The following is a 24,189-nucleotide window of genomic DNA, read 5'->3' as shown; positions in this document are numbered from 1 at the left end:
AGGGCACGAAAACCCTGGAAAGTCAAAGAACAGATTTATTATCGTTTTGGATCGGTTTTCGGTGGTGCAACCACAATTTTTTTCCCGTACATGGACGGGAGTATCATCGACGGTCGGGAATATCTTGGTTTTGTTGTTTGGAATTGCTTAGGTTAGGGTTGCTAGTAACGGCTTGTCACTGTGCCGGGTGCACACTCGGCGCCTTGGGCCCCGCAAGGTTGCTAGTAACGGCTCGAATTTCAGTCAGGTTAAAAGAGGGGCAATTTTACCCATGTTATAATAACATTACCCCTTCTTTTTTGTCATTCTATAAGTATTTCCTAATTTTGTGTTCCGCTGTGCGAGTGTGGCTCAACGGATAGCGCGCTGGGTTTCTGATCAGAAACTCTTTTTTTTTTTTTTTTGACAATAAGAAATTTTATTTCGAATAAACTATAAAATCAACAAAATTTACAGAGATATCCAAATCTTCCACATAACTATGAATGAATTCAATTAGTAAATTTATAAAATATATTTTATGACAAATACCCAATCGACTCACTGATTGTGATATCCTCAAAGTCTTTTGTTGTGATTTTGTTTTTCAAAGTTCTACTTCCTCTCAAGCAGAGAACGGTGGATCTTATAAGGGCAAGTCCTAGCTTTGTCCGCAACCAGTTGAGGGTGACAGACAGTAGTTCATCACGTTTGTCTGATAATAGGATTGCAAGAGCTTTTTTGAAATGACTGGCTTCCCTTCCATAACCTCCGTTAATGGTGGATATTAGAGGAGTAAACGATCCCTGGTCAACCTCGATGATCCTTCTGTTGTAATGGTGTTTCTTCTCTCTCGTTGGCTTCAAAAGCGCTTCTGAGGCTCTTCCTAGAGTACCGTTGAGCATAGGCGTTGAAAACCCGTATGTCAAAAAATGCTCGTTGGTCTCTAGACCAGAACCCCATTGCACTTATATCAGCCCTTGCTCCTGGTTCTTGGATCGTTCCTGATGGTAGTTCCTCTCCTGTGATGGCTTCGAGAGGGGGTTCGATCATGACATCTTTCTTTACGGTGCTGACTATATTGGCAATAGTATCACGTAACTTGTTGTGTCTCTGGTAGACGAATCCTCCTTTGGCACACGATAGGGCATGATCTACTGAGTATGGTTTTCCACAAGCGTAGTGTGTTGGAAGGTGCTTAAGTGGCCAGCGGTAACGAACAGAAATGGCGTCAAAAAATTCCCTTTTACTCAGATCTGAGTTTTCAGATTTTAAGGGGAGGGTGGTCAACCAATTCGATGCACCGTTAGCTTGAGCAAGTTCATTTGCTTTCAGTTCATCAGTGTTCATTCGTGATCGTAAATCCTCTACTTTCTGTTTATTCCGGACCTCTCTCTCTTTTGAAAGTTTTTACTTCATATTTTGTTCATTACTTTGGTTCAAATCTCTTCTTTGATCAATAATATTGTTTTTCAGGGTTTCACTTAAACGTTCAGAGTTTTGGTGTTCTAGTTTTACAATTTCTGATAGTATTGGAATACCTAGGCCTCCCATTTTTACTGGTAAGGCGAGCAGTTCTCTCTCCAACTCACTACAACGATGTCCTTCTGTGATGGCAGGAATAAACAAATCATCAATAACATTATCGACCGGACCTAGTAGGTCGGAAATGTCACTCATTACTCGGAGATGGTAGTTGAACTTGTGCACAAATCATCCAACGAACGCAGCATAGGCACATTGGGGTTGCGATTTAGCGATTTTACTTAGCTCCGAGATTTGATTCACCCAGCTGGAAACTTTGGTCTTAAAATATTCTGTTTTGGATTCCTCTGTCCCGTTTATTCCTCCTAAATATTTTCGACCAGCACTAGTAATTTTGATGTTAGTGCCTTGAAAAAGTTTTTTAGCCTCCTCAACTTGGTCCTCCTTTACAATAAGCCAGGATTTTGATGCTTTAGGAAAATATCCGAGACTGGGTCCAATTCTGTTGATTCTCGTTCCACCATTTTAACAGATTAATCAGTTTTCCTCCTCCGGCAAGGTCATCAGCAAAGGCAGCTTCTTTTACTTCTGCTGAAATAAGGTCCTCTTTTAGTAAATCAAGGAGAGGCATTAAACCAATGGCATAAGTTGGCATTGACATGGGGTCTCCCTGTGTAGTTCCTTCAGAGGATGAAAGTTCAGAGCCTCCCATTACAAAAAGTCTAGACTTACGTTGATAGCAATTTGAGACATAGGTGGATGATGCTGGGCATAATCGTTTGATGTTGTGTAGAAAAGCATTTCGGTTTAGGGTATTAAAGGCATTTGAAGCGTCTACAAGCAGTATGGCATCTGTACTTTGTTCGTTAAAGATCATGGCATGTACAGCTGCCTCACTCCCAGCCTGCTGGCCTGCACAAACTTGCAGCGAACCAGCAGCATTCATTATGTCTCCTTTAATCACATGAATTAGAGTCTTTCCAAAAATACGCCTTAGCACCTCTCCTATACCTATTGGTCTAACACCAGGGTTCTTGTCAAGGGGCACAAGTCTACAAGCAAGAAATGCTTCTTTGTCCCTTTCCTCCGAGTTTGGGTCTAAAGGCGTTTGACAAAGGATTTTCAACATGTTAGCCAGCGAAGTTCGAAGATCAGAACCCACGGTACCGTAATTCCTCGAGGCAAGGATTCTTCGCCAGCCATCAGCATCAAGGGCGGAGGGACCAGCAGATCCTCTTGTTTTGAGTGCAGCGGACAAGATTGCGGTGCCGCCAATCGATTCATATACGATGGGGTCAATATGAGCAGGTTTGCCAGTTAACAAAATGTCATTCTGTGCATCAGATCCTTCAGGGTGTAGCTCTTTGAGGGATCTGAGAGTGTCTTCATTTAAACCAAGAATACCACCATTAGGGGCTTGTTCAAGAACACGAAGAGCTGCTTTAATGTTGCCCCTAAGCATGTGCTTTGTAAACTCAGCTGTAGAGGATTTAGTCGACTGTCTTTGAAATTCATTTAGACGATTTTGAATTTCTCTTGCTTCATTTAACAGTTTTTCAAATTCTCCTTCTTGCCACCATTGTAGCCTTCTCATCAGAGTTAAAGAGTGTTATTTACTGGTTGATCTAGCATGTGGTTTCTGGAGTAGAAGGTTTGGCATACACATAAGCATTTTTATGGACACCTTTGAAAAGTTTGCCGAGTTTGTGTTCCAAAAATCAATCAATTTCATCATTTCCAGAATGAAAGTCTTTCCAGCTTTACCGGAAGGTAGAAGGAATAGATTTTTCCGAAAGAAAACAATGTCATTATAGCAAGTGTTCATAAAATCAAGGAGTTGGTCACAGGAGTGGGGACCCCATATGGGTTTAGGCGGTGGTGGGTGATTTGATGTAGCGTGGGTTGCTGCTGGTTGAGTCGGGTTTGCATTGGATATACAGGGAGGAGCGGTATTGAGAGCTGATTGGTGTGCAATTGATCTGTTGAGGAGTGCTTATCGGTTGGGTTGAGGTTGGGTGGGGAGTGGTGGCAGTTGAATTGGGTGATGATGGCGGTTTATCAGTAGTCGGTGAGGGTTTGTCTTTAAGATGGTGGTTTCTGTGATTGGTTCTACCTGACTTGGTGGTAAAAGTCCTGTCGCACATGTCGCAAGGGTAGCTTTCGGTTACTGGGGCTCTTTGTGATTGGCTGGGTTGTGTTAATGGTAAAATTTTCTCAGGATTATTGTCTAAAGATTTATTTGGATTGATACTGTTTTTGTTGGATCTGTGTTGAGTATGGAGGGTATTGAAGAAACTCTCTCCTTGATTCAAGCGTTTTTGGCAGAGGAGAGGGTCCTTGGTGGTTGGTATCAGAAGAGTGGTTGGTCTGTTGGCTGTCTCAAGCAGTGGTGGGGGTGGAGGAGAGTATCCGTAAGCTGCATTTGATGGGGTCTGCTGAACCATCTGTGTGGTGAGTTTTTTGTTGTTTGTGGCAAGCATTTTTTTTGATGAGCGGCTGAAGAAGTAGGAGGAAGCATGATTGATTCCAAAATCAACTTTTATTTCGTCTGACGATATGTTGTTTTTGTAATTCTTCTACAATCCGTGTTTATACTACACAGCTAACATCCGCCATAATTGATATCGGCTTAGTGGTGGGTTCGAACCCCGGTCGGGTCGATATTTCAAGGTTTAAGATACTCCCGCCCGTCGATGATACTCCTGACCATCAAGAAGAGATACTCCCGACCGTCGATGATACTCCCGACCGTCAAGATGAGAAATTTGCGGTGCAATCTGCACGTACTCGATATTCTCCAAAATGAAATAGGCTGTTGCTCTAATCGATTCAACCTTATTAATTTAATTTACCTTCGTTTAATTATTTTAATTGTAATTCATTGTTAATAATTTATGATAATTTGATAAAATTTTGTAATTTTTTTTGTTGAGATTTTTAGGATTCTATATTTAAGATAGCAACTCTTGTAAAGTCACACTGATTGGCTGACTTCACAAAATAGTGTAAAATTAAATCTAGTTACGATTTGGTTTATCTACATATTCATGTAAATATAATTCTTTACTATTTTATGTATGATTCAATTTGCTACCGGGGGGGGGGGGGCTTAACCCTTGCGTAATGGACGTCTAGCCCGAATCACTGTCATGTACTCTCTCAATCCATCTTTAAATCTCAGAAGAATCGTCTTCTTTTAAGATTCCCATTTCCGCACTAAGATTCATTTGCCACTTTTCTATCAAAAAGAGACCAGGAATCCGGGTAGTTATAAAGTGAGCTTCGGAAAGTTAGGTAGTTTTGTGGGAAAATACTAAGATTTTCCATACTTTTCCAAACAAATCCTTTCCAATCTCATGCCGGTTATCCCGGGAAAAACAGCGGAAAGAATCTTAGTGCGGAAATGGGAATCTAATACAAGACGACAATATTCATGATATAATCTGCTCAAACTTAACAGTTTTCCATCTCTAATCCTTTGAATAGTAATTTAGTTGTGAGGTTTCTGATAAAGTTCTTATAGTTTGTCGTCACAGGTTAAATTTCAAAGGAAAATTTGAATGATGTGCTCACAGTAGATATAGTGATTTTATACATTTCATTTTTTGACAATATACTTATTTTTATAAGAACAATATTATAAGAATTATGAGGCTCAAAATCGCCAAAAAATAAGAACAATTTAAAAACAATTCTGATCCTGAAATTACTCAAATTCAAGTAAAAATTAGGTATAAATGCCTTAAAACCTCAATTACACCTTATAAATAGAAACAGGATAAAAACAATTTGAGGCTTAAAGTAGCAAAAAAATAACAACAACCGAGCCTCAGAAAATTTTTACTGGTTCTTATAAAAAAAGTTTATGGTTGTGAATGGAGAATAACATCACCTGCCTCTTACACAAATCCCATTGGCTAATTTTGCTAACTACTTTGCCACTGCAACCAGCTTAAGGAATTAGAGAAAAAACTTCGTGACCTTCACGTGAATTACCTCTGTTTCGGTGATTATAACTACAATCAAAGTCATAATATTTAAGAAAAAAGGGAAATTCCCACGAAATCTTACAACCACAAACGATTTGGAAGCACTCTAAATTACGAGTTTTAACTTTGAGTTTTAACGCTAGACTTAAGACTGAGAATCTGAGGAGCTAAAAGTCCAAAGAATGGTCCAATAGGTCTCAGAATATAACCTGGAAGTCTATAAACCACTCCAGAATTGAAATATTCGAATAAATTTATCAATTTGCCCAAAAGCGGATTCTTCACCCGAACTTTAAATTGCTGAAAATGAAGAATTAACCAAAAATCCCAATATATTTTGACCGAGATTGTACTGTTAGCGTAGACGACGCTTTTTATTGTCCATTTTAAAGGTATAGTAAAGGCGGGAAATATATGCGCATATTTTGCAGCTATAACGGCGGTTAACGAAACTGTACACACTGCCACCACGCACTCCACCACTTCTCACTCCACCCCTAACTTCCGTTTTCACTCGCCTTCTAATTTATTTTCATTTTAATGACCTTGTTTAGACGATAGGATCGTTTATAATTAATGGGGAAAATGTGAATCTTATTTCAAATCGGGGGGTAAAATTTTTTTAATGAGTAGAAATTAAGATTCTATAGTTTTGTTTACAGCTCTGCTAAATCAAGATTAAATTAAATTTTTTCTAGGGAGTATTGAAAATGAAATTTCGTCTGTATAATAAAGGCTGAATTGAAACCAACTTTCGTTGAAAACTGTAAAGAGAAAGTAGAAAGTAGGTTTACAATAAATTAAGTTGAATTAATCAATAAAAAGTACTTTCAAACGTTTTCCGAAGCAGAAAAACGAATTATATAATAGGGACTAGTTATTTACCAGTCAAAATCTTCAGAAAAATCTGAAAAAAATGTCTAGAAATCTATGTCTAGAAAATGGAAAGCTGACGCCTGATCATAAAAATAGATTTTGAAGAGGATGTTTGAATTTAATCGTCACGAACGAAACTTTAGCTGTCACTCTATAGAAAAATGTTGACAAATTCACTCACATAGTAGTTGCTATCACTGCTGGCTGGCATTTAAAAAGGGTGAGCAAGTGGTATAGGCGTGTCTTCCTTAATGTAAGTACTGGGTGGACAGAAGAAGTCTGTCTCAATATATAAGCTGCGGCGGAGACAAGAAAGGCTGTTAATACACCTTTTTGACCGTAGCCGCTGGAATTTTTTGTCCATTTTACCACCCTAAAACCGTCCCAGTCTTTTTTCGCACCTATAGGCAATAGAAGAAAGTGTAAAGAAAAAGGATTGGATTGATTTTAGGGTGGTAAATTAAATAATAGAGTGGTACGCGCCTGACAGCACGACTACGGTCAAAAAGGTGTATTTAATTGCAATTCTTTCAAAAGTTTTGGCTTTTTTTGTCTCCCCTGCAGAATATATTGAAACAGACTTTTAAGAATGACGACAGATAGTTCCACCAAATGCAATTGTAAATGTCTCAAAAATAATCAGCATTTCTCGACACGTTCATTGACTCACCAACAACTTTTTGATGAGTTTTCTACAAGAGTAACTCTACATGGATTTCGATTTTTGTTTAATGGAAATGGCCTTCGTAGGATCGTTTGGTTTATTATTTGTACAGGAGTTTTTACATTTTCAATGTTCTTGTCGTATGGGCTTTTACAAGACTTTTTCAACCGTAAAATGAACACCGGCGTTACTCGAACATATACGGAGTCCGTTCTTGATTTCCCTACTGTTACTGTATGTCCTTTGAACACATTATCAAGCAATAAGCTACATAACCTGCCGTTGGACTATACTGTTGAGCATTTTCTTCAAGTCAAGAACGACTTAATTTTTAATAATGTCCCAAAGGACTCAAGACAAATATTAGCACAGGAGTTGCACGATGTTGGAATAGACTCCCTTTTCAGTCTTTATGACTTGTACCAACTCTCTTTCCACGAAATTACAAAAACTGATGTCTTAAAATCAATATTCGGTGATCAACCATGCTCCTTCTATAGAACGGAATGTAATTCCTCATGGTTTACGAAAAGACTCAATTGGGGGCACGATCTATGTTTCCAATTTAACGCGTACAGGCCTGGTAAAGAGTCTTTAAAAGCACCTCTCAGAGTTGAAGGCTATTTTAACCATGGCCTTGTATTATACGTTGATCTAGGAGCAGCAGATCAAACTCAAAATCTACACATAGTACCTGGGTTATTAGTGATAATCGAAAATTACGGGAACATGGATGATATGTTGATTTTGAATGAGAAAATATCCGTTGAACCTGGAAAATCAACGCATATAAAAGTAACTGAAAAGGAGTTCAAAATGCTGCCCAGCCCCTATAGCACTCATTGTGGGACCAGACCTTTAGAGTTTATTGATCCACAGATTAGATACACGCAGGGAATATGTGTGATTGATTGCATTATTGCTTATATTTTCGATGAATGTGGTTGCGTTGGGGAAGAATACAGCGCATTGGTAAGACCAGGTAAGGAATTTTTTTATTTCATATCCGATACTGTAGAAAAGCCCCAGCAATTTGCGTGATTGTAAAATTCCTTAGTGTGCTTTGCAAATCAAGATTTTGGCCTGATGCAAGATTAAAAGATTTAAGTATGATTAGCGCAATTTGGGCTATTTTTTCAATATCAAACATATCAAACATATCAAATTGAGTTCATTTTGGGCACTTTACTTTCCCGGGGTTTATGAATTAAGAATTTTTTTTATTCTTTATATTCTGATAATTGTATCATGCTCCTTAATCTTGTAGAAGACTCTTGAAGCATCTCTTAACCTTTGATACATATTCTTTTATGGGGTAAGCAGAATACAAAGCTCAATCAGTAAGAAAGCAATGTAAAAATTTTGTTCCTTTAGGTGTTTCAATGTGTAAACTTGAAGAAGAATTTTGCCATTTCAATACACAAGGTATCTGGTTTCATATTTTCCCATTTTCGATCTTTAAAAGAGTAAGTTCGAGAATGAAAGATCCTACTGTAAACCGGTAAAATTTTGCTTTTTCGTTCTCAAATATCTACTCAATTTTCAAAACACCCGCTTCTCACAGACTCGGTAGGATTTTTTCAACCATTTGGGATAAAAACGACGGACTGAAATTGGAAGGGGGTCGATTTTCCCATGTTTTTTATGGCTGGGAATTTCAATTCTTTTGTTTTCAAGTCGGAAAATTCATTGGGGATGGGAAAAATAGCATTACGTTTTGCAGTAAGGATCGGTTTATTTGATTATTTTCATTAGAGGCAAAAAATGAAGGATAACTTTCAACCAGGACGATAACATTTTGGCTAATTTTTCCAGTGGGAAGGGGTCCCAGTGGGTCTGTGAGAAGGGGGTGTTTCAAAAGTCAGACATCCAATATGCGTCGTTGCACAAACTTACAACTCATCTGAACCTACCTGTAAAAACAGCTCTTTAGATCTATGATGTACAGTCCTGTTACGACTGCAAAATATTCGCAAAAAATCCCAGGGTATAAAGAAATATAAATGTTGTCCTAAATAAAAAAAACTTGTAGAGCCTAGAGTAAAGAACGATAAACTCGGTATACATTCACTAGACAACTGGATAAGGCTATCACTGTGTCTCACTAACATTCTTCTGATTGGTAGTGTGAAGGTTTCGATCATACAGAATTGCACTGCAATGGACTGTGATCGAATCCCAAGCACTACCAGGTAGGTGATAGACTCTCTACCTTCACTCATAAAAAAAGCCTGTTATGACAATATAGACTTTGCTGAGTTATGTCCAGTACGCTGACATATTGGAAATGGACATCAAATGACATCCAAAAGAAACACTTATTGGAAATGGAGACTTAAGCAAGATCTACAGTATATCAAATTACAAGTATAAGGGAGATAATAAATGAAGAAGAACTGAAGTTCGTATAATGAATTCCACAAATGGAGTCCATTGGATTTGAAGAGTTGTCATTTGAGAACGATAAAAAGAGGTAGGATGCTTGGAAATGGGGATTTGGTGGAATTCCACAAATGGAGTCCATTGGATTTGAAGAGTTGTCATTTGAGAACGATAAAAAGAGGGTAGGATGCTTGGAAATGGGGATTTGGTGGAATTCCACAAATGGAGTCCATTGGATTTAAAGAGTTGTCATTTGAGAACGATAAAAAGAGGGTAGGATGCTTGGAAATGGGGATTTGGTGGAATTCCACAAATGGAGTCCATTGGATTTGAAGAGTTGTCATTTGAGAACGATAAAAAAGAGGGTAGGATGCTTGGAAATGGGGATTTGGTGGAATTCCACAAATGGAGTCCATTGGATTTGAAGAGTTGTCATTTGAGAACGATAAAAAGAGGGTAGGATGCTTGGAAATGGGGATTTGGTGGAATTCCACAAATGGAGTCCATTGGATTTGAAGAGTTGTCATTTGAGAACGATAAAAAGAGGGTAGGATGCTTGGAAATGGGGATTTGGTGGAATTCCACAAATGGAGTCCATTGGATTTGAAGAGTTGTCATTTGAGAACGATAAAAGAGGGTAGGATGCTTGGAAATGGGGATTTGGTGGAATTCCACAAATGGAGTCCATTGGATTTGAAGAGTTGTCATTTGAGAACGATAAAAAGAGGGTAGGATGCTTGGAAATGGGGATTTGGTGGAATTCCACAAATGGAGTCCATTGGATTTGAAGAGTTGTCATTTGAGAACGATAAAAAAGAGGGTAGGATGCTTGGAAATGGGGATTTGGTGGAATTCCACAAATGGAGTCCATTGGATTTGAAGAGTTGTCATTTGAGAACGATAAAAAGAGGGTAGGATGCTTGGAAATGGGGATTTGGTGGAATTCCACAAATGGAGTCCATTGGATTTGAAGAGTTGTCATTTGAGAACGATAAAAAAGAGGGTAGGATGCTTGGAAATGGGGATTTGGTGGAATTCCACAAATGGAGTCCATTGGATTTGAAGAGTTGTCATTTGAGAACGATAAAAAGAGGGTAGGATGCTTGGAAATGGGGATTTGGTGGAATTCCACAAATGGAGTCCATTGGATTTGAAGAGTTGTCATTTGAGAACGATAAAAAGAGGGTAGGATGCTTGGAAATGGGGATTTGGTGGAATTCCACAAATGGAGTCCATTGGATTTGAAGAGTTGTCATTTGAGAACGATAAAAAAGAGGGTAGGATGCTTGGAAATGGGGATTTGGTGGAATTCCACAAATGGAGTCCATTGGATTTGAAGAGTTGTCATTTGAGAACGATAAAAAAGAGGGTAGGATGCTTGGAAATGGGGATTTGGTGGAATTCCACAAATGGAGTCCATTGGATTTGAAGAGTTGTCATTTGAGAACGATAAAAAAGAGGGTAGGATGCTTGGAAATGGGGATTTGGTGGAATTCCACAAATGGAGTCCATTGGATTTGAAGAGTTGTCATTTGAGAACGATAAAAAGAGGGTAGGATGCTTGGAAATGGGGATTTGGTGGAATTCCACAAATGGAGTCCATTGGATTTGAAGAGTTGTCATTTGAGAACGATAAAAAAGAGGGTAGGATGCTTGGAAATGGGGATTTGGTGGAATTCCACAAATGGAGTCCATTGGATTTGAAGAGTTGTCATTTGAGAACGATAAAAAGAGGGTAGGATGCTTGGAAATGGGGATTTGGTGGAATTCCACAAATGGAGTCCATTGGATTTGAAGAGTTGTCATTTGAGAACGATAAAAAAGAGGGTAGGATGCTTGGAAATGGGGATTTGGTGGAATTCCACAAATGGAGTCCATTGGATTTGAAGAGTTGTCATTTGAGAACGATAAAAAGAGGGTAGGATGCTTGGAAATGGGGATTTGGTGGAATTCCACAAATGGAGTCCATTGGATTTGAAGAGTTGTCATTTGAGAACGATAAAAAGAGGGTAGGATGCTTGGAAATGGGGATTTGGTGGAATTCCACAAATGGAGTCCATTGGATTTGAAGAGTTGTCATTTGAGAACGATAAAAAAGAGGGTAGGATGCTTGGAAATGGGGATTTGGTGGAATTCCACAAATGGAGTCCATTGGATTTGAAGAGTTGTCATTTGAGAACGATAAAAAGAGGGTAGGATGCTTGGAAATGGGGATTTGGTGGAATTCCACAAATGGAGTCCATTGGATTTGAAGAGTTGTCATTTGAGAACGATAAAAAAGAGGGTAGGATGCTTGGAAATGGGGATTTGGTGGAATTCCACAAATGGAGTCCATTGGATTTGAAGAGTTGTCATTTGAGAACGATAAAAAAGAGGGTAGGATGCTTGGAAATGGGGATTTGGTGGAATTCCACAAATGGAGTCCATTGGATTTGAAGAGTTGTCATTTGAGAACGATAAAAAAGAGGGTAGGATGCTTGGAAATGGGGATTTGGTGGAATTCCACAAATGGAGTCCATTGGATTTGAAGAGTTGTCATTTGAGAACGATAAAAAGAGGGTAGGATGCTTGGAAATGGGGATTTGGTGGAATTCCACAAATGGAGTCCATTGGATTTGAAGAGTTGTCATTTGAGAACGATAAAAAAGAGGGTAGGATGCTTGGAAATGGGGATTTGGTGGAATTCCACAAATGGAGTCCATTGGATTTGAAGAGTTGTCATTTGAGAACGATAAAAAGAGGGTAGGATGCTTGGAAATGGGGATTTGGTGGAATTCCACAAATGGAGTCCATTGGATTTGAAGAGTTGTCATTTGAGAACGATAAAAAAGAGGGTGGAGGATGGCTTGGAAATGGGGATTTGGTGGAATTCCACAAATGGAGTCCATTGGATTTGAAGAGTTGTCATTTGAGAACGATAAAAAGAGGGTAGGATGCTTGGAAATGGGGATTTGGTGGAATTCCACAAATGGAGTCCATTGGATTTGAAGAGTTGTCATTTGAGAACGATAAAAAAGAGGGTAGGATGCTTGGAAATGGGGATTTGGTGGAATTCCACAAATGGAGTCCATTGGATTTGAAGAGTTGTCATTTGAGAACGATAAAAAGAGGGTAGGATGCTTGGAAATGGGGATTTGGTGGAATTCCACAAATGGAGTCCATTGGATTTGAAGAGTTGTCATTTGAGAACGATAAAAAAGAGGGTAGGATGCTTGGAAATGGGGATTTGGTGGAATTCCACAAATGGAGTCCATTGGATTTGAAGAGTTGTCATTTGAGAACGATAAAAAGAGGGTAGGATGCTTGGAAATGGGGATTTGGTGGAATTCCACAAATGGAGTCCATTGGATTTGAAGAGTTGTCATTTGAGAACGATAAAAAAGAGGGTAGGATGCTTGGAAATGGGGATTTGGTGGAATTCCACAAATGGAGTCCATTGGATTTGAAGAGTTGTCATTTGAGAACGATAAAAAGAGGGTAGGATGCTTGGAAATGGGGATTTGGTGGAATTCCACAAATGGAGTCCATTGGATTTGAAGAGTTGTCATTTGAGAACGATAAAAAGAGGGTAGGATGCTTGGAAATGGGGATTTGGTGGAATTCCACAAATGGAGTCCATTGGATTTGAAGAGTTGTCATTTGAGAACGATAAAAAGAGGGTAGGATGCTTGGAAATGGGGATTTGGTGGAATTCCACAAATGGAGTCCATTGGATTTGAAGAGTTGTCATTTGAGAACGATAAAAAGAGGGTAGGATGCTTGGAAATGGGGATTTGGTGGAATTCCACAAATGGAGTCCATTGGATTTGAAGAGTTGTCATTTGAGAACGATAAAAAGAGGGTAGGATGCTTGGAAATGGGGATTTGGTGGAATTCCACAAATGGAGTCCATTGGATTTGAAGAGTTGTCATTTGAGAACGATAAAAAGAGGGTAGGATGCTTGGAAATGGGGATTTGGTGGAATTCCACAAATGGAGTCCATTGGATTTGAAGAGTTGTCATTTGAGAACGATAAAAAAGAGGGTAGGATGCTTGGAAATGGGGATTTGGTGGAATTCCACAAATGGAGTCCATTGGATTTGAAGAGTTGTCATTTGAGAACGATAAAAAAGAGGGTAGGATGCTTGGAAATGGGGATTTGGTGGAATTCCACAAATGGAGTCCATTGGATTTGAAGAGTTGTCATTTGAGAACGATAAAAAGAGGGTAGGATGCTTGGAAATGGGGATTTGGTGGAATTCCACAAATGGAGTCCATTGGATTTGAAGAGTTGTCATTTGAGAACGATAAAAAGAGGGTAGGATGCTTGGAAATGGGGATTTGGTGGAATTCCACAAATGGAGTCCATTGGATTTGAAGAGTTGTCATTTGAGAACGATAAAAAGAGGGTAGGATGCTTGGAAATGGGGATTTGGTGGAATTCCACAAATGGAGTCCATTGGATTTGAAGAGTTGTCATTTGAGAACGATAAAAAGAGGGTAGGATGCTTGGAAATGGGGATTTGGTGGAATTCCACAAATGGAGTCCATTGGATTTGAAGAGTTGTCATTTGAGAATATAAAAAGAGGGTAGGATGCTTGGAAATGGGGATTTGGTGGAATTCCACAAATGGAGTCCATTGGATTTGAAGAGTTGTCATTTGAGAACGATAAAAAAGAGGGTAGGATGCTTGGAAATGGGGATTTGGTGGAATTCCACAAATGGAGTCCATTGGATTTTAAGAGTTGTCATTTGAGAACGATAAAAAGAGGGTAGGATGCTTGGAAATGGGGATTTGGTGGAATTCCACAAATGGAGTCAATTGGATTTGAAGAGTTGTCATTGAGAACGATAAAAAAGAGGGTAGGATGCTTGGAAATGGGGATTTGGTGGAATTCCACAAATGGAGTCCATTGGATTTGAAGAGTTGTCATTTGAGAACGATAAAAAAGAGGGTAGGATGCTTGGAAATGGGGATTTGGTGGAATTCCACAAATGGAGTCCATTGGATTTGAAGAGTTGTCATTTGAGAACGATAAAAAGAGGGTAGGATGCTTGGAAATGGGGATTTGGTGGAATTCCACAAATGGAGTCCATTGGATTTGAAGAGTTGTCATTTGAGAACGATAAAAAAGAGGGTAGGACTCTTGGAAATGGGGATTTGGTGGAATTCCACAAATGGAGTCCATTGGATTTGAAGAGTTGTCATTTGAGAACGATACAAAAGAGGGTAGGATGCTTGGAAATGGGGATTTGGTGGAATTCCACAAATGGAGTCCATTGGATTTGAAGAGTTGTCATTTGAGAACGATAAAAAAGAGAGTAGGATGCTTGGAAAGAGGGATTTGGTGGAATTCCACAAATGGAGTCCAAGTAGGACACACAGATTACCCAAAAAGACAAACTAGCTAAACTTAAACTACCAATATATTGTTTCCGTTAAATTTCAGGTAAACACAGAGGCTTGTGAACAATTGTTTTCTTGGTTCTCAAAGTACGCACCCATGACGAAACATATGAACAGGCAAAGATACATCTTTTTGACATTATACATGTTGCATCTACATAACAAAAAGAAATTAAAAATGAATTACTAAAGTTCAATTAAAGAGAAGTTAAGGTTCATGAAAAGAAAGATTTTATAGACTACACGTTTTTTTTATAAGCATAGGTATATTTGCTCAGCCTCATTATGCTTAGCAATATTCTATTTTTGAGCCTCAAATATGTTTATACTATGCTTATGTAATGACGTACGTCTTTTACCCTGTTGGTTTATATTTTCCGACCCCAAATATATTACCATTATTTTAGTAAAAATGCTCTAACATTGCGCAATCAAATTTTGTCTGATTTTATTTCTACTGATTTCTGGTAGATTTTGAATTCAATCTTTTGAGATTTCGTAAACTGAGCCTCAGCATATGCTTTAGTAGGGGGAAATTTGTAAAATCGCTCGATTTTTTTAGTCAAAGCACTTGTTATACATTTTTGGAAAGCTAAGGGGTAGAGGAATCAAAATAACTTGGGTGCCAATTTTTTTTCGGACACTTTGGTGTGATTTTCGGACAAATACGACGGTCTCAGGCAAAAATCATAGGGTGAAAAATTAATGAAAATTTTAGCTGGAGAAAACGGAGACCTGTTGTATATTTTTGGAAAGCTCTCAAAAAATTAAGATTAGTGATATATTGCGAGTATAAGTGATTTCAGTACCTAACTCGAGATATTGAGCTTCCGAAAGCGCAAAAACTGGACAAAACAGCTGTTTCTGGCTGAAAAACACTGAAAAACACTGTTTTTAAGGATTAATATCTCGAGTTAGGTAAAGAAATCACCTATACTCGCAATATATCACTAATCTTGATTTTTTGAGAGCTTTCCAAAAATATACAACAGGTCTCCGTTTTCTCAAGCTAAAATTTTCATTAATTTTTCACCCTATGATTTTTGCCTGAGACCGTCGTATTTGTCCGAAAATCACACCAAAGTGTCCGAAAAAAAATTGGCACCCAAATTATTTTGACTCCCCTACCCCTTAGCTTTCCAAAAATGTATAACAAGTGCTTTGACTAAAAAAGTCGAGCGACCTCAAAAAAACGAACAAATTTCCCCCTACTACTTAGCCAATGCTTAAGTTTTTGCAAGATTTGAGCCTGGATATGCTTATAAGCGTTATGCCTATTAAAAAAACGTGTATATCCAGGCTGTAAGCTTTTTTCATATTTTTTATGTTTCTGGTTTACAGCCTGGTTCACCTAGAGCGATTTGCATTCCAATATCGGAACGAAGCGCATGCGTACTTTGACGATTCAAATATTACGCAACTTTAAAAATTTGCAGACCAGGGGTTTACAAGGATCTAGGTAAACCAAGCTGAAGCTGTAAATAACAGAAACAGCAAAATAAGAAAATAATTTGCAGTTTGGATATATCATTGAGTTCTAGCCCGAAGGGCTAGAGGCGACTCTTTTGGATGGGAAATGAAGCCACTTATTTCCCATCCTAAACGCCCGCGCGTAGTTTTTACACAAACGCCGGATGAAACTAAAATCCATCGCTAGGTTTCGAAAAATGTAGTCCTCCAAAACAAAAGTTCCACTAGATACAATCCATGGTCATGATTACGGCGCGTTCTATGCGCGTTTTGGATTGGAAATAAGTGGCTTCAATTTATCTTGCCTGAGAAGGGTTAAAGATTCGCCTCTAGCCCTTCGGGCTTGAAACTCAATGAGACATATCATAGAAACTGATTGTATATATTCTTGTGTTCTTGTAAGATTTTGCTTTCACATCAAATATTATTTAGTGATAGATTTTGGAAAAGATCTCATTCAGGGAGCTTTTTGAAAAAATATAAAAAATGCGAAAATACCGCCATAAATATTGTTTATAGACAATCACAGAAGCATCAACTAACGCATATTTCGACCAACAAAAGCTTAGTTTCCACTCAAATACTTATATACCCTTCTTCTTATTTACCCATTCTGTTCCCTGCATTTTCGAAATTTTATGCTAATTTTTATAAATGTTGTTTTTGGAATCATAGGTTAAAACTATTCTACATACATTAGTGTATTTCGGACAACATTAGCTCTAATTTCGCAAAGGAGAAAGCAGCTCATAAAAATGAACAAAAACAACTGCGTATTGCATTTTCAGAATATATTTTTTCAATCTTAGGATAAACAATAAATCTGTTTTTTATTTGGAGTAAATATAAAAATTAGAAACTAAAAATATTACCCCATCTATCAACGGTGCATCTGATGTACAAATCGACACTCAAAATCAACGAATCTTCAATCTTAGAACATATTTACCGACGTGAAAGAAATTTCAAGAAATACAGCTCAAAGTCTATTACTGATTGGTTCAGAAAAATATAAAAAAAAGCAAAAACGTCTTTTTTATTCTCAACCAGCCAGACATCTAAGGCCATATATTTTAATTTTTAAACGAGATCATTAGATTGTTGATTAACTTTAGAAGTTCCAACTTAAGTAAAACCTTTTTAAAATACGGGCCGTTACTAGCAACCCTGCGGGGCCCAGGGCGCCGAGTATACACCCGGCACAGTGCCAACCTGTCTAAAAGTCTTTCTTAAGAAGTGGCAATTCATTTTAAATGCCACAAAATATTCAAATTCTATTTCTCGTTATAATTTTTTAACGAAATGATTAGTTTGTTTAACTTCACCATGTCATTAAATTAACTTTAGAAATTCCAACTTAAGTAAAACCTTTTTGAAATACGAGCCGTTACTAGCAACCCTGCGGGGCCCAGGGCGCCGAGTATACGCCCGGCACAGTGCCAACCTGTCTAAAAGTCTTTCTTAAGAAGTGGCAATTCATTTTAAATGCTACAAAATACTCAAATTCTATTTCACGTTATAATTTTTAAACGAAATAGTTTGTTTAATTTCACCATGTCATTAAATTAACTTTAGAAATTCCCACTTAAGTAAAACCTTTTTGAAATTCGAGCCGTTACTAGCAACCCTGCGGGGCCCAGCGCGCCGAGTATACACCCGGCACAGTGCCAACCTGTCTAAAAGTATTTCTTAAGAAGTGGCAATTCATTTTAAATGCTACAAAATACTCAAATTCTATTTCACGTTATAATTTTTAAACGAAATAGTTTGTTTAATTTCACCATGTCATTAAATTAACTTTAGAAATTCCCACTTAAGTAAAACCTTTTTGAAATTCGAGCCGTTACTAGCAACCCTGCGAGGCCCAGCGCGCCGAGTATACACCCGGCACAGTGCCAACCTGTCTAAAAGTCTTTCTTAAGAAGTGGCAATTCATTTTAAATGCTACAAAATACTCAAATTCTATTTCACGTTATAATTTTTAAACGAAATAGTTTGTTTAATTTCACCATGCCATTAAATTAACTTTAGAAATTCCCACTTAAGTAAAACCTTTTTGAAATTCGAGCCGTTACTAGCAACCCTGCGGGCCCAGCGCGCCGAGTATACACCCGGCACAGTGCCAACCTGTCTAAAAGTCTTTCTTAAGAAGTGGCAATTCATTTTAAATGCTACAAAATACTCAAATTCTATTTCACGTTATAATTTTTAAACGAAATAGTTTGTTTAATTTCACCATGTCATTAAATTAACTTTAGAAATTCCCACTTAAGTAAAACCTTTTTGAAATTCGAGCCGTTACTAGCAACCCTGCGGGGCCTAGCGCGCCGAGTATACACCCGGCACAGTGACAAGCCGTCTAAAAGTCTTGAAGAAGAAGTGAGAATGCGTAAAATCAAATCCTAAAAAGTTTACTTGATGTCTCACCTCCAACCTTTTTTTTAAAAAAAGTGACTAACTAAAAAACAGCACAATTTGTACTACGGCACTATTGAAGTGCTTATAAGAAAAATGATAATGCTCGTCATCCCTTGTTTACTTTATAAAAGCCAATATCCGAAAGGTATATCGCCTTCAATTAGAAGTTATTAATTAGATTCCTATAAACTAAGTGCTTATAAGAAAAATAACAATGCTGATCATGTCATACATCCTTTGTTTACTTTATAAAAACCAATAACCGAAAGGTATAAGTGCTTATAACAAAATATGTGCTCGTATTGCGCACAATGCCTTGTTTATTATGGAACAGCTAATTACAGGAACATATAGCAGTTTTGTTAAAAACTTTTTATTTGATTATTATAAAGTAACATTAACAAACATCCTTTATACTTTTCAAATTACAACTCTTGAAATCCAATGGACTCCATTTGTGGAATTCCACCAAATCCCCATTTCCAAGCATCCTACCCTCTTTTTATCGTTCTCAAATGACAACTCTTAAAATCCAATGGACTCCATTTGTGGAATCCCACCAAATCCCCATTTCCAAGCATCCTACCCTCTTTTTTATCGTTCTCAAATGACAACTCTGAAAATCCAATGGACTCCATTTGTGGAATTCCACCAAATCCCTATTTCCAAGCATCCTACCCTCTTTTTTATCGTTCTCAAATGACAACTCTTCAAATCCAATGGACTCCATTTGTGGAATTCCACCAAATCCCCATTTCCAAGCATCCTACCCTCTTTTTTATCGTTCTCAAATGACAACTCTTCAAATCCAATGGACTCCATTTGTGGAATTCCACCAAATCCCCATTTCCAAGCATCCTACCCTCTTTTTATCGTTCTCAAATGACAACTCTTAAAATCCAATGGACTCCATTTGTGGAATCCCACCAAATCCAATTAATTGAATCCATTTGTGGAATTCCACCAAATCCCCATTTCCAAGCATCCTACCCTCTTTCTTACTGATTCAAATGACAACTCTTGAAATCCAATGGACTCCATTGGTGGAATTCCCCTAAATCCAATTAATCGAATCCATTTGTGGAATTCCACCGAATCCCCATTTTCAAGCATCCTACCCTCTTTTTTATCGTTCTCAAATGACAACTCTTCAAATCCAATGGACTCCATTTGTGGAATTCCACCAAATCCCCATTTCCAAGCATCCTACCCTCTTTCTTACTGTTTCAAATGACAACTCTTGAAATCCAATGGACTCCATTGGTGGAATTCCCCTAAATCCAATTAATCGAATCCATTTGTGGAATTCCCCCAAGTCCCCATTTTCAAGCATCCTACCCTCTTTTTTATGGCTTTCCAAGCATCATACCCTTTTTTATTGTTCTCAAATGACAACTCTTAAAATCCAATGGACTCCATTTGTGGAATTCCCCCAAATCCAATTAATCGAATCCATTTGTGGAATTCCACCGAATCCCCATTTCCAAGCATCCTACCCTCTTTCTTATGGCTTTCAAATGACAGCTCTTGAAGTCCAATGGACTCCATTGGTGGAATTCCCCCAAATCCAATTAATTGAATCTGTTCGTGGAACTTGTTTTCTTTTTCATTTCATCAAAGATATTATCTCCCTAGTATATTGTGCAAAGAGATATGTTAAAGCAGGGTTCCATGGCAAGCGACACTTCGATTTGGAATTTGATGGATTTTGAGTGGAATTCCAATATGCCTTAATACTGGACATGAATGACTTTGCTTGTAGAGTCAGCGACAAAAAACTTTTTTTCAGCCAAGATTATCGAAAGTGAACTTTACAAGAAGTGTTTTGATTCGTGCCCGAATGAGTGCATTCGAAAATCGTTTGATATCAAAAAATCTACAATGAAAATTGGAACATGCTCACAATACCAACATTTGATTGAGAATGTCGAAAAGTTCAGGAATAAAACAGCTCAAGACGTGGAGTATTATGTAAAGTAAGCAATTGGGCTGCTCCATTAAATTTCCATACAGGGGGGTGGACGAATCTTTTTAAGGAAAATAAAGATTTTTAGAAATATATGGATGGATACCCCCTTGAAAATGGAAAAATTTGCAAAAGAACCCTTGGGAAAATTCTTTATATACCTTAAAAATTAGGGTGGACAAACCAAAATCAGTCTTTAACCCCCTAGAAATTTTAGAATAAGCTTTTACCTCCTGGAAAAATGAAAAAGTACTCCGTTATACCCCCTGGAAATTCTTCTATCCGATTACCCCTTGGAAATGTTCGTCCACCCCCCCCCCAGTATGGATATAAAATGGAATGGCCCATTTATAGCAGGCATATTTTAAATTTACTGTTATACTACACCCCTTTCTAACAAACTTACTGGGACAACCCTTTCCACTAGAAAAATTTGACCAAAATATCGTCGCTAGTGGAAAACTATCTTCCAATTTTTGTTCCCACTGAAAATAATCAAATAAACTAATTCTCACTCAAAAATATTATGATATTTTTCCCATCTCCACTAAATCTTCTGACTTGAAAACAAAAGGATTCAAATTCCTGGCTATAAAAAATATGTGAATATCAATCCCCATCGAGTTTTAGTCCGTGATTTTTACCCCCACTGGCTGAAAAAATCCTACCGGGTCCGTGAGAAGGGGGGTAAATTACTTCTGAGAGTAGATACATACATCCAAATAAGGTCTATTTTCCAACCTTGCATTGGCAGTCTTAAACGCGTTGACTGTCATCTAGAATAATGCCATAAGGAAGCGAGCTTTCCAGTGGTGCTAAAGGTTTTGTTTGGGAATTCTTAATCCGTAGCGGAGTGGCCATGAGTATCAGAGGCCGACTTTTTAAAGAGAATATCAGCCACTGACGACGAATTTTAGAAACCTTTTTATCGCGCATGTGTTAATCTAATCACTATAGAAAGAATCAGAGTTGAAGAGCAAAATATTACCATATCAATGTCAAGCAGACTGTTTCAGTATACATGTTTACTATTAATGAATTCCCCAGAAGCCCACAAAGTGTAAATGAAATTAGTTTCTTTCAAAAGAAATCCTATACATGATTCCCAAATTTACAACCATACCAGTAATTCCTAAGCTATTAATCATGTTAATATTACGCATGTGATTTTCACGGTAGTAGCGGAGATTTTTTAGTTTAAGGCTAAAGTTTGACATGTCGGGCGCCAACGCCACACCAGTAGGTTACAATTTCGTTCTTTTTTCTTTTCGTACTCCAGCAATTACGTCATGACAATGAGTGTTTCATTTTTCGACAATATGGTGATCAGTGAAGAAATGCAACCATCCGTAACTTGGGAATCACTTATTGGTAAATTTCAATATATTGAAAAATGTACTTGGTCCTATTTTTAGTTTGCCTTTGCTTTAAATTTACTCTGGACAAAATACATTATATTCTGACTGCTCATAAAATTATATTGGAAAGGAGTTTTTTTGAGTTTGTGTAGTTGGAATATCAACATTGGAAGAATTTTCAAAACATTTATTTTCAACTACATTTATTTCAGCGACATTAGGTGGAGCAATTGGGCTTGGTCTTGGATTTAGTTTTATCACCGGATTTGAATTTCTATTCTTCTTTTTTGACGTCATCAAATTGGCATGGCAACGACGTCAACAAAAACTAAAGGAAGCTCGAAAAACAAGGAAGAAGATGGACATTGGAAAACAAAATGAATCGATAGCCATACAAGATTTGGGATAATGATCGGAAGTGGTTCTCGATCCCAGGGCTAACATCATCTAAGTTTTTGATGAGTTTTAGCCCTGGTATATCGTCTCTTGAAAAAACTGCTAATTGTAATCTCAACGAAATTATGTCACACAAGCAATAAAATTTTAGATATGTCCAAAGGTAGTCTCCTAATCAACCAATAAAAAGATTCGGCATGGGGACTAGGTTGAATGGATCCTAAGCCTGTAACCATTTTCCAACGTTCAGAAAATGAATGGCTGACGACATTAGAACGGTGTCCATAACGAACGTCCATGGTGCTCACACAAGTGCTAAGAAGTATAATTTAATACTTAGGCAAGTGGGACTATCGAATGACCAATTATCAGTGTTCCATTTACGGATCGATCCAAGGAAACAAATATCATAAGTTTTATCCTTTACTATATCCCCAAACTGAAAATGATTGTGGAAAGGTCAAATCGATTTTATGCTTTCTAATAGTATCAATTTCATCACGTTTTTATTATGTAATAAAATTTTACTGTCAACTCGAAATAAATGTTATGATGGTTTCAGGCTGCGTACTATCACCAATTATAAAGAGAATACAGCCAAGTTTTCAGGAGGGGCACTCATATGGTCTGTGCATGTGCCGCCCTTAAGGGCAGGTTTTTCGAGATCCTCGAAATGCATTTCTTCCTTTAGCTGGAATAAGGGTATGTTTTGGGACTACTGAATTGCAGAGTCTGACAGTAAAAATCTGATGTAGTTTTGACTCACACCCATTTTGATTTGTTGTGCATATTGTCGACATCTCTCAGCAAAAAAAGATATGAAATCAGACTAGACTATGAGGGTCAGAAATGTAAGGGTTCAAGGGCTGCATGTTAAGGGTCTGATTTTGATAGCAATTTTTTTGGTGGTTCATGCCGTCGTTTAGAAATCGAGTGCCCCCGGGTTTCCATTAATAACTCAAACCTCTATAGCTCGAATGCCCCCCCCCCTTTAACTCGAACATTTTAAGAGAAAATCAGCATATTTGATGCTCTTTAAATGAAAGAGTGAAACCCATAACAAATACAAAAATTATTTTTTGGAGCCTTATTGCGTTCGACGAGACGATAACAAGTAATTACTTTAAAGGAGATTGGGTTCGTGTTTTACTAAGGCTCTAAGGGCGCGTCAAATATCTGAAGTAATAATAAGTTAAAATAAGTATGTGATAAGTTTTAACATTTGACTCCGGTAAACACCAAGTCTCCTTATGACGTACACGCTTTTCATGATGGATATTCTTAACTTTTTGGGGAAGATCATCCTACAATATTCTTACAGTATATAAGGTTAAGATCCAACCCAGCTTAAATCTAGCATGTAATATATACCTCGAGCAAAGATTTTGCATTTTTGTAAAAGCTCTTAGCATTGCTGGGAGATAAGTGGAAATTTTACGGGGGATAATTGAGATATTCTTAGCATATTCTCATTTCATCATGAATATTCTTATAAAAGTGTATTCTTATAGAAAAAGCGTATAAGTGATAGGTGTTTTGATACATTCGATATTCTACTTTGATAACACATCAATCTGGAACTTTTAGGAAGTCCTTCAAATATTTTCACGGGTCAACAACCAGCCGACTCGGCTATCTAAGAGCTGAAAGGATCATTGAAAGGAGCAGGCATTCGAACCGCGAATCCTTGGTTTCAGGCGCTAATGCCTTGATCACTCGGTCATTGCACTCATATCGGTGTTTATAAAATGGCGCCCTTTGATGATTCTTCTTAGCTTCATCGTCCTCTACAAGCATCTCACTTTCTGATAGTTTGCC

This window comes from Clytia hemisphaerica, unplaced genomic scaffold, assembly GCF_902728285.1.
Source record: "Clytia hemisphaerica strain Z4C2 unplaced genomic scaffold, Clytia hemisphaerica genome assembly, whole genome shotgun sequence".
Taxonomy (NCBI): Eukaryota; Metazoa; Cnidaria; class Hydrozoa; order Leptothecata; family Clytiidae; genus Clytia; species Clytia hemisphaerica.
Note: the sequence above shows the minus strand (reverse complement) of the source record.